The sequence below is a fragment of the Schistocerca piceifrons genome, chromosome 3, assembly GCF_021461385.2.
Source record: "Schistocerca piceifrons isolate TAMUIC-IGC-003096 chromosome 3, iqSchPice1.1, whole genome shotgun sequence".
Classification (NCBI taxonomy): Eukaryota; Metazoa; Arthropoda; class Insecta; order Orthoptera; family Acrididae; genus Schistocerca; species Schistocerca piceifrons.
Window position 1 is genome coordinate 135,932,262 of NC_060140.1, and position 12,626 is coordinate 135,944,887.

At 45.4% G+C, this 12,626-nt stretch overlaps 1 protein-coding gene across 4 annotated transcripts in view; it reads left to right on the plus strand.

The window, feature by feature from the left end:
• The window catches only part of LOC124789829 (uncharacterized protein KIAA0930 homolog), a 102,736-nt gene that overhangs the window by 30,934 nt on the left and 59,176 nt on the right, over positions 1–12,626 (plus strand). The window lies entirely within an intron of this gene.

Consider the following 12,626-nt stretch of genomic DNA (forward strand, 5'->3'; position numbering starts at 1 on the left):
TGGCCAAATTCTCTCTTATTTGTCTGCATATCAACATGCGTCCAATATCTATTGACAGCCTTAAGCAGAGCTTGACGCTCCCTTGAAATCAGGTTTAATTATATAAGAATTCAGGGGCAGGTCTGTCATTGTCTCAGTTCCGTCTCTTGCAGCATCATTGTGAAAAATTCTACTTGGGCCATCTGCTGTGACATTGTCTGTGCCCCTTGCAAGCTTGACTTGAGATTGGAGTGCAGAAATCCAAGTAGCCCATATTGCTAGTACATCTAGGACAGACCAAAACCCAACTCAACATCTGATTATCGATTTCAAGCTGGAATGGCCTGTGCTCTTGGTAAAAATGGAACATACCAAAACCAAATAACATGGCTGGTACTTCCAACTTTCTTTCAGGTTGTGACAACACACAGGACACGTAGGATATAGGTCATGTACCATCTTGGCTTTTTGCAGTAGGACAACTGCAGTGCCAGTCAAGAAGACATTGTCTGGACAGTTAATTGCTTAAAATCTGGGATCACCAGCCCTAGGGCAAATGCCAAAGTTTGCTCAAGCCCTTCGAAAGTAGGTCACTGAGACTCCTGTTCCCCACTAAAACTTGGACCCCTTTTTTCCCAGTTTGTTCAGATGCCTGGCTTGCTGAGCAAAATTGAGACTAAATTTTCTAAAAAATTTAACCACGTCAATGAAACTTTCCACTTAGGATTTCTTGGCAGTAGAAATTTCATTATTGCCTGAGTTCCACTTGTGGTCAACCCCAATTCACGTGGCAATGCTACATGCTCCAACAATGCCTTCTCCAGAAATTCAAGCTTAATTAACCATGTCATGTTTAACTATTAAACCTCCTCCCCTTAATTAAGTAAACAATTCCCTCAGATGATGTAAATGCTGCTCCCAATTGAGGCCTAAAATAACTGAACCATCTAGGTAGTGGTACACATACTTTAATTTGATATCCAAAAATAGAGTCACACATTTGGGATAAAATGGCAGCTCAAGTCATGAGGCCGAAGAGTACTTTTACTGTATGACTTGTATTTGTGCACAACTAGTTTCAACCTTCTAGGCCATTCTCAAGAGATTTTGTGGCGCTGCAGTGGAAAACTATGCTTTACGTTTTGAAATGTCAGTGTCTTTAAATTTGTGTTGCCTATTCATTTTGGTTTACAAATGCTGCCTTGTTGGATTGACAGCTTGACATTTACAAAGGTATTAATTAAACTAAAAAAAAATTCCAGTCAGTAGTAAATGCAGTGGTTTGTTAGAACCCTCGTAGAGTGGAATCTGACAGTAAGCTTGGTTGAGATGCAAGGCAGTAATAACCTGCACACCTACAAACTATACAAAACAGGTGTGCATATAAGGCAATGGAATCAGCCTAATGACCACCTTTGTACTTAGTCCTGATAATCCCCACCACCAGCCTTGATTTTCAGAAGTGTTTGGCACTGAGAAAATGGAAACGGAATAGGGTAATTTGGAGGGGTGAATCACATCCTGTTCCAACACTTCTCCTATCAGACTCTTCAATTCTTTTATGTATGGAGGGGATAAAGGGTAAGGTGGTTTTCTTGCTGAAATGGTACCCAAAAGCTCAATCTTACACAGGGTGGGGCAAATAAAAGTGGCCCAGATCAGATGAGTGGATGTGATTGGATGTGAATGTATACCTTCATGGCAGTATTAACGGAGGAGGAAAAACCCACTTCTAACACTTCCAACAAGGTGAAGCAACTGACCATACAGCCAGCCGAACCTTGGAGCACATTTACACAATCTTCATGCCTAACAAAGTTATTAGCAGAGGTCAGTCTGGTCACAGCCCTAGCTAGCCACTCAGGTCACCTGATCTGTCAGTGCATGCTTATTTGTGTGGGGAGGTCTCAAGTCTAAGTTGTAGCACAACCACCCTCATGATCTCCAAGAACTGCAGCAGAACATTTTGAATGAGACCAACAGTCCAGCTTTGACCTGCCTTCAGCAGCTTGCTGATCAGCACACAAAAGTCCAAAGAGATGAATGGTGGTCACTTTCAACATCTGCTATAGTTGGATTAGTACTATATTTCCTTTCCTCTGCTGAGTTTCTTTGTACCCTGGAACTCTCCCCCTGCGGGTCCGGGGGTTAGAATAGACCCGCGGTATTCCTGCCTGTCATAAGAGGCAACTAAAAGTAGTCTCCAACGTTTCAGCTTTTCTATGGTGGTCCCCTCTCGGGTTTGACCTCCACCTTTTCCAAAATTTGTTGATATTGCGTACTAATTTGGGGAGGATGCCTTATGTGGTGTTTTTGGTTTGTAAATCATGCACCACGATCTTGCATGCTACTTATTGTCGTGTAGCGGGCTTTGCATCCAATGTCTTATGAGTTGCCTACTTCTCGTCTCCTGCGCCATCCCATCCTTCGTGCCCATGACAGTTCTGGACCATTTTGGCACCCAAAATCGAGCGCGGTAGCCAGTCCATCGTGGTGGGGTTGTCATAAACCCTCTTGGAGGCAACCCCCTGACAACACAGGGATCACAATGCTGATGCCAGAACTGAGACCTCGCCATGTATGTCAAGGAGTAGCTGCCCATCCTTTCTGGGGCACCAGGACTCCCGCCAGGTGGCCCTTGCTGAGGCTGGGTGGCACCTGTGGGGAGAGCCCATGGTCGGAGTGGGTGGCATCAGGGCAGATGACCTGCAGTGAAACAGCCTAAACTGAATCACGCTGGTGGTCACTCAGCCCCAGCAGTCTCAAAGTGAGTACAGAAGGATTTTGATGCTGCAACCTATGATTCCCAATCGTTCCCCTCCTTGGCCACAGCTTGGCAGGACCATAGGGTGACCGGGTCTCGCTAGCCGTATTCGCCTCAGTACCTATTTTGCAGCAGTACTGATGAAGCAACCTTTCAGGCAACGAAGCCCCAGTTTTTTGTCAGACGTCTTGAAGATAGGTTTGGGGAAGTGGCAGCATTGTCCAAAGTGCACAGTGGGTTGATTTTGATCCAAACGGCCTCCCCAGCCCAGTCGCAGTTGTTGCTCGCTTGTGACAAGCTGTGTGACATCCCTGTCTTGATTACACCCCATAAAAGCCTTAACATGGTCCAGGGTATTATTTTCCATCGAGATCCCCTTTTGCAGCTGGATGAGGAGCTACACACCAACTTAGAGCGACGTGGTGTCCACTTCATCTGTCACGTGCATAGGAGACCCAAAGACAACGGGTTGCTACCAGTGCCTTCATCTTGGCTTTTGAGGGTGACACGTTACCTGAAAAAGTCAGGGTGATGGTTTGCCATTGTGACATGAAACCATACGTTGCTCCTTCTATGCGGTGCTACAAGTGTTGGTAGTTTGGCCACTTGTCATCTCGCCGAGCCTCCAGTGCTACATGCAGGGTGCTCCATGTGCCTCCTCCCATTTGTGTCAACTGTGGGAAGCACCATTCCTCCTGCTCGCCTGACTTCCCTGTTCTCCATAAGGAGTGACGAATTTTGGAGATAAAAACCCTGGACAGGCTCACCTATCAAGGTGCAAAGAGGAAGTATGAGCGACTTCATCCTATTCAAATGACGACATCATATGCTGCGACTGCGACTTCGTTGCCCTCTCAAGGTACCTCCTTCGGGAGACCAACCCCCCCTAAATGACGGGGATATCAGACACCCCCCCCCCCCCCCTCCTCGCCAGAGGTCCTACAGCCTCCTGCGCTTTCTCTCACGCGGAAAGGGTCCTTTGGAAGCCTACCTACTAAGGCATCCTCCACTGCGACAGCTACCATCAGTCAGTGGCTCAAGGAGCCGCGAGTGGCAGATGGAAGAGCTTCCTGCTCTTCGCCTGTCCCTGGCCCTCCTTCTGAGACTCCCTCCCAGGTTGCTCCTAAGGAGCACCAGGAGGAGGAGGAGGAGGAGGAGAAAAGGCTGGGTAAGAAGGGAGAGGTTCAGGTTGACTCTGTGCCACCTGTTACTACCAGCTCTGCATCTGAGAACGATTTGCAGATTTTGGCGTTCCCGACGATCTCTATCTCGCCTCTGCCTTGGACACAATGGTTCTCAATTCAGGCTCCCCTTCAGTGGTGATAGATGGCTCAGCAGTGTAATCTGCCTCCTCAGTCCCTTCACACCTTTTTCGGCTGTGGACAATGTCGTTCTCCAATGGAACTGCAGCAGTCTTTTCCACCACCTTGCTGAGCTCTGACAACTTACCAGCCTTCACCCTTTCTTCTGCATTGCTCTCCACGCAACTTGGTTTCCAGCAATGCGAATCCCCGCCCTCCATGGCTATTGGGTTTATTATAAGAATGAGGCAGCTTATGCAAGGATATCTGGTGGAGTCTGCGTCTATGCCCTTAACTCTCTTTACAGCAAGTATGTACCTCTTCAAACACCTTTAGAGGCTGTCACTGTTAGGGTGAGGTCGTCACAGGCTGTTACTGTCTGCAGTGTCTATCTTCCACCGGATGGTGATGTCTCACAGCATGTATTGGCTGCACTGATAGCCCAGCTGCCACCACCTTTTCTGTTACTGGGCCACTTTAACGCCCATAACCCTTTGTGGGGTGGATTGGTGACAACAGGCTGAGGCACTGTCATTGAGCAAGTGTTGGCACAGGTCACCTTTCTCTCTTAAATAATGGTGCCTCCATACATTTCAGTGTGGCGTATGGCATGTGCTCAGCCATTGACCTTTTGGTCTGCAGCCCTGGGCTTCTTCCATCTGTCCAATGGAGTGTGCATGATGACTTGTGCGGTAACGGCCACTTTCTGATCTTTCCGACACTGCCACAGCGTCATTCTTTTGGGCACCTCCCCAGATGGACCTTGAATAAGGCTGACTGGGACTCGTTCGCCTCCATTGCCACTACTGAGCCTCTTTCTCATTATGCCATTGATGTGGTGGTTCACACGATAACCACTGGCATCATTTCTGCAGCGGTATCTGCAATTCTCTGTTCTTCTGGGTCCCCTCGGCAAAGGACTGTGCCTTGGTGGTCACCAGAGATCGCTGAGGCGATTAGAGATCACAAGCAGGCCCTTCAACATCATAAGTGGCACCCATCACTGGAACACCTCATTGCCTTTAAGCGGCTCCATGCCTGAACCCGACGCCTTATTCGCGATGGAAGCTGGAGCGCAGGGAAAGGTATGTCTCCGCCATTGGCATCCGTACCTATCCATCGCAGGTTTGGACCAAGATTAGGTGACTCTGTGGATGTCAGACTCCCGTCAGCGTACCTGGGATTGCCCTGAATGGAGCAATCTGTACTGAATCAGACACGATTGCAGAACTCTTAGCAGAGCATTATGCTCAGAGTCCTGCTTCTACAAATTACCCAGTGGCCTTCCACTTCCTGAAAGAGTGGTTGGAACATCGGAGCCTTTCATTCCATATGCACCACCCTGAATCATACAATGTTCCATTCAGTGAGTGGGAATTCCAAAGTGCCCTAGCCGCTTGATCTGATACAGCTCTCGGACTGGATCATATCCACTATCAGATTCGCAGTGGTTAGACACTGGACTCGCATTCGGGAGGACGACGATTCAATCCCTCGTCCGGCCATCCTGATTTAGGTTTTCCGTGATTTCCCTAAATCACTCCAGGCAAATGCCGGGATGGTTCCTCTGAAAGGGCACGGCCGACTTCCTTCCCTAATCCGATGAGACCGATGACCACGCTGTCTGGTCTCCTTCCCCAGACAACCAACCAACCAACCAACCACTATCAGATGCTCAAACACCTCTCATTGGACTGCCAGTGACACCTCCTAGACCACCTCCTAGACCTTTTCAACTGTATCTGGTTTGAGGGTGAGTCCCCTTCACAAAGGTGGGAAAGCATCATTATACCGGTGTTGAAATCTGGCTACTTGAGTCTTGGGGTCTTCTGACTCTGTCTCAGGGTGGATTCTGTAAGGGCCGCTCTGCCAAGGGTGGATTCTGTAAGGGCCGCTCTGCCACCGATAATCGGGACTGCCTGGAGTCTGCCATCCATACAGCATTTGCCCACCATCAGCATCTGGTTGCAGTCTTTTTTTGGCATGCAGAAGGTGTACGATACAACATGGCGACATCACATCTTCACCATGCTTCATGGGTGGTGTCTTAGGGGCCTGCTCCCAATTTTTATTCAAAATTTTTGTCGCTTCGTTCCTTCCGCGTGCAAGTTGGTTCCTCCCGAGTCCAGGAGATCGGGGTCTTGCAAAGCTCTGTTTTGAGTGTCTGCCTATTTTTAGTTTCTATCAATGGACTAGCTACAGCTTTGGAGAAGTCTGTATCAGCTTCTTTGTATGCCTGTACTACAGCTCCACTGGAATTGCAGTTGCTGAGCAGCAGCTGCAGGGCACTATCTGCAAGGCGCAGTCTTGGGCCGTAACGCGCGGCTTCCAGTTTTCGGCACCCAAGACTTGTTTTGTGCATTTCTGCTGGCATCGCACTGTTCACCCTGAGCCACTGCTTTATCTTGATGGCGAACCTCTTGCTGTGGTGGAGATGCATCGGTTTTTGAGATTGCTGTTTGATACCCGGTTGACGTGGCTCCCTTATATTCAGCAGCTTAAACAAACATGCTGGCGACATCTTAACGCTCTTCGTTGCTTGAGTCACACCAGCTGGGGTGCCAATCAGTCTACCCTTCTACAACTGCATCAGGCATTGATTCAGTCCCGTCTCGATTATGGGAGCCTGGCTTATGGTTCGGCATCGCCTTCCGTGTTGTGGTTGCTTGACCCCATACTTCACTGCGGGATCTGACTTGCAACTGGAGCTTTCCGCACAAGCCGTGTAAGCAGCCTACTTGTGGAGGTTGGTGTCCCTCCTGTGCGGATCCGGCGCCAATGACTATGGGCCACTTATGCTGCACATGTTTGTAGCTTGCCCGTGCATCCAAATTACCATCTCCTGTTCCCTAACTCGGTCGTCCATCTTCCAGAAAGACAGCCCCAGTCAGGGTGTACAATTGCGGTTCGCGTCCGGTCTCTTCTCTCTGGGCTTGCGTTTTTCCCTCTCCCACCTCTTTCCAGGCCCATATACGTATACCCCCATGGTGTGTGCCCCGCCCATGCCTTCAGCTGGATTTGGCACAAGGCCCAAAAGACTCAGTCCCTCCTGAGGCCCTCTGCTGACGCTTGCTTTCCATCCTTGCCGTGTTTCACGGCTCTGACGTAGTTTATATTGACAGTTCGATGGTTGCTGGTCGAGTTAGTTATGCTTTTGCTCTTGGGGGTCAATCTGAACAACGCTCCTTGCTGGATGGCTGCGGTGTTTTCACTGCAGAGCTGGTAGCCATCTCTCGTGTCTTAGAGCATATCCGCTCCCAGTCAAGTGAGTCCTCCATCATCTTTAGTGACTCCGAGCGGTTTACGAGCTGTCGATTGGTGTTTTCTTTGCTCTCATCGAGTGATGGCTATCCAGGAAGACATCCATACTCTTGCCTGTTGTGGCTGCTCTGTGGTTTTTGTGTGGACCCCGGGTCATGTCAGCATCCCGGGTAATGAACGTGTTGACAGGCTGGCCAAACAGGCTATCAGTGAACCGGCCCTGGAGATTTGCGTTTTGGAATGTGATCTCCAGTCAATATTGTGGCAGAAAGTCCAATAATTTTGGTGTGAACTTAATTTGATTCGACAGTTGAGCTTGCATTTCTTTACCCCCACATATTGCTGTGATCGATCCCTTCATCCAAGTGGTCCTATTGTGTTACTGTTGCAGACAATCATGTTGAAAGTGTCCGGGCTTCCACAAGCAAAACAACTGACCAGTTTCATGCCATGCAGGTGATACCTTTCGGGTGCTCTATCCACAGTGGATGCTTCACTCTTGGCCCCCTGAGAATGATTGACGTATCTAATCCCTCCAGTCTTATGAACCAAGACTTTTAAGTCCACAAAGCTTTTGGGTTGTTGGGCAAACATGATACATGACCTGTCCAGTGGATTAACACCCTCTACAGTGTTTTACCGGTCTCTTGTTCGACATTTGAAAACCACAATGCTTTTGCTACAGTTTTCACTCTACTCAAATATTTGCCAATTATTTCCCAATTACCTTGTTGGTGACCATAATGAGTATCAATCAGTTGGCACATTGCTCTGTGAGGATTACCTGTAGGGCAGACTGTCTATGGAAACTTTTATCTGTTTCCTGTGATACTACCAAGGAAGCCACTCACTGAACCAGACTTCTCTTCACACACTGGAAACACATCTGCACGATCTAAATGCCCCAGAGCCCACACACTTTCATTTACTCAGTGACACCAAATAACATAAAAATTACACAGTAGGCACAACCGTATCAACAGAAAGCTCTTGTCCTTGTTCCATCATTTCCAAAAAAAGTGTGAACTGACTTTGAAAACTTTTTATCCCATTAACTACCATGTGCATGAAGACTGACTAATTCCAGATTCCAGCAGCCTTCACCAACTTGTTTCAGGTTTACTATAGACATGTACCACTATACTGAAGCTACTGACAACTTATCGTTTAGTGAATCCTTTGCCTGTAGGCACACCACTATGTCACTGTTCCCCTCCTGTACATATTAACTTCAAATCACGCAAACATTCATATAATGCACTATGCGCTTCCCCTTCCAAAAATTTAGTAAACATATCAATCTTGGCCAATGCTAACTGAAGTGCTGCACTGGCAGTATTTCCATCATCTCCCCTTGAAATTAACTGTACAGGTTCCCCCAATACAAGGCAAAGCTGTTGGATCAGCTCAGGTTTGGGACCTCCAGGAGTCTGTCCACAGATGGTGGATTCATAGGCCAGTTCACCCTTTTGAAGCAACCTCATTCTGGGAGGATGGCTAACAGGCATATCCGCAACAGTACAGCATTGGAAAGATAAAAATTCTCACAACATTTATTCTTAATCTATGACTACACCACTTCTCATGTACACAGCCAGTTTCTCCTACCATTGGAAAGGTAAATTTTGCAGTAGTATTGACTGTGGATTAAAAGCTGCTGGGAATTGTTGGGGATGCAAATATTTTTACGGAATGATAAAGCATTATTACAAAATACTGTAAACAAAATTTGCTTATACACAACAAATGTGCCTAGTGTTAAGAAACAATAATAAAACTATTCTCAAAGCAGGCAGTGAGATAATCTTAAAAAAGAACAAATAGAAACATGTGTTCTGTATGCAACTTCAACAGGAAATCTTACCCAAAGGCACCATAAAATGCAACAAGTGAACGAAAGCATAATGCTCCCTGGTTCCTCACTCACATCTCTTGGCGTGTGTATCATGCTATACTATTCCATATTTACTGGGCCATGGTTTCATCCCAACTTGATTATAGTGCCAGACTTACAGCTCAGTGGCACATTTGTCTGTGAATTATTGGACCCAGTACATTATTGCGAAGTAAGTTTGGTCATGGTGCCCTCTGGCCTAGTCCCATAGACAATCTCCTTATTGAAGTGGGGACATTACCAGATTCTTTTTGCATCCAAGGTAAATTGATCCTCTGACACTTGCCATCAGTTGAGTTTACCAGTTGGATTGTACCTAGACCCTCTGCTAAACATTCCCCTTAGAATGTGCTCCCCATGTACTCCTCTTTCGTTAGCACCCAGACCATGAATTAGGACCAGTCTGTTTCAAGGACTTAAAGTTTATCAGCACGTGACCTTTTGGGATCTGTCCCTCTCAGTTCTTTATGAGTATTAAGGTGATACTATCATTTACACTGCCTGAAAACCATGAATAGAATGAGAAATGCTTTTATATCTCCCACTAGTGAGTAACAACATTCATTGTCAGAATCTTAAATGTTTTTTGGCAGAGCTGATAGGCATTAAGAAAGCTCCATATATTATTACACAGACCTCCTTTGGCCATGTTTTAATTCAGTGTCTCGATGGTCAGTTTCCATGTTATTGATCAATTTTACTCTTGTCACACTGTGAGATCTGGTATGCACCATATTTTCTCTGAAGTTAGTTGTGCTACTTGATCAGTTGTCTTTGGCTACCACATTAAGTGGGTGTTTTGGGAAATGGACTAACTGACTTTTTATCTAGAGGAGCAACAACTCACCCAACATTCAGTTTGAGATGGAACAATATGTGGTGGTGCAATTGTAATATGAGCAAACTCTACACTGCCAAGGATACTATGGCTGCACAGTGCTTCTCCTTATGCTCCTCCCAGAAACAACCCACTATCCTATGTTGCCTCTGCATCATTCATTTCAGATTTACCCTTAGTTTTATCTTATTTAATGAATCACCCCCACATTGTGGGTAGGAGCCTTACAAACAGTAACCTACATCCCGGTGGACTGCTTCCTTCTAACTAACCATACCAAGCATGGTGTTCTGAATTCTCTGCCTCTAATTCCGGGGAACGACATACACACAGTTGCCTGGTTCCAAATTTTCTCTGAGAAAGTGTTTTTTAAACACAGGTACAACATTTTTAAACTGATTTTAGGATAGGGGTAGGATGGTTAGGTTTGTGGTGTGTCATAGCATACTGGACCCGATAGCCTCTCGAGTCTATCTCCTCTGCCACCTGCCATGATAATTCCTCTTTTAATCTGTTTTAATTACTTTTAGAGACAATTAATCCCTTTTCCTGCTACATCTTGTTTTACTTTTTTAGGAGTGTCTCTTCACGTAGCACTTTGACAAGGGAAAAACCTTAACCATTCCTTATCCTTGATTCTAGTTGATGACAGAACAACCGTTTTATGCTTCCTCCAAGAGACTAGGCTCTATTTGCATCTTTAAGACTTTGAATAGAATGGTTTTTGGGTTGGGGTGTGATGGTTGTGGGAGGGATGAAGTATGAACAGTATGATGCGCCCCAGGAGACTCTTCACTGCAGTTACCACCTACTGACCTGATTTCCACTCTTGTCTTATTTTACTATTGTAGACCCTCCTGATGTTCATTACATTTTCAGCCTTTTCACTTTCACTATTACTGCTCTTCTAGCTAGAAGGAATTATTTTTTTCCGTTATTGTCTTACCGCTGCATTGGATTAGCAGGGAGGGTCAGATGTGTGGGTGGTGTCTCACTCTGCAGAAGAGCCCTGCAGTTGTATGCTTTTTAACCTGCAGACCAGTTGGACCTAATCTTTTGCCTCTCTTTAAATTATTTTTCATCTTTGGTATCAATCCTACCTTCAGTACTTCAGTTTTGCCATGCCTATGAACTATTATGATTTGATCAAACTTGTGGCTATCATCACCAACTCCAGATATCCTACCCCCTTGGACAAGGGACTGATGACCTCACTGTTTAGTACTTTAAACCCCCCCCCCCCCTCCCCCAATCACCCCCCCCCCCCCCAAACAATTCCACCAATTATATACATTGAAAGCCAGGCCTTATCTGATGACTGCTAACCTGATGTACTAGATTTGAAAGATGCATAGGTCAAATAACAAAAACTGGATCTATACAAAAATATACCAACAAAAAGATAAAGAAAAACTGAGTGACGTGGTGCAGTGGTTAACACGTGGGACTGACATTTAGGCATTTGGGCAGATGGTAGTTCAAATCCTCATCTGGTCATAAAATAGTTTTATGTCATGTCCCTAAATCGCTGAAGGTAACTGTTGTGATGGCTTTTCCAAAAGGATGTGACCAATTTCCTCCTTCAGCCTTATTATACTCTTTCAGATGCCATCATCATTTAATTGAATGTTGCATCATAAATTTTCTTTTCCAAGACAGAGAGAATCATAGATACTGTGTGCAAATTGATTCAGAATAGGTGTCTTCACTTTTGGGAGTTCAGAGATGAGAAACAGTTATTTGGTGCAATATGAACAGATGGTTGCCATCTAGAGACAGTGACTTAGTGGTAAGAAAATAGTTGGGGGCAAAAAAGGTCAAGATGCTAAATGAAGCTTATTTTGATCGTTAGTTGCCCATTTAGTGAAATGGTGGTGGTAGTTGTAGTTGTGGTGGTGGTGTGGTTGTAGTAATAGTGGAAGTACTAGTAGTGTTGTTGTTGATGATGATGATGATGATGATGATGATTCACTTCCTCTAGTGGTGGTGGTGTGGTTGTAGTAATAGTGGTAGTACTAGTAGTGTTGTTGTTGTTGTGGTTGTTGTTGTTGATGATGATGATGATGATGATGATGATGATGATGATGATTCACTTCCTCATCAAGAGGTAACACCACAAATAAGATCAGTTACATTGTCATTTAACTCCTCTCAGTGACATTAAAAATTCTTTGATAAGCACTTTACACAACTGGAGATATGTAACTGGGTCTAAAATAGTTAAAATACTTGGGTGGATATAGGAAAGAATACCCTTGTTGAGCAAGTTGTCAGTTTAACTTAGGGAGCATATGTTGACATTTGACTACTTTGATTTCCCAGACACTCTACCAATCATTTTATTGTTCTGACATCAGTGATAAATAGATCAACCAACTTCAGACGACTCAAAAATATGAAGTTTAAGAAGGTATAGTTCATATCAGACATCACATTAGTGCCCACATAACTTGTGCTAAACCGTGAGAGAATAAAACAGAGAAATTTAAATATCTAGCCTTGTGTATAAAGTCTGACATCTCTAGGAAAGAGGATCAACTGGATGGAACTGACATACTGCCTTACCAAACATGTTCGTAACAAACAATT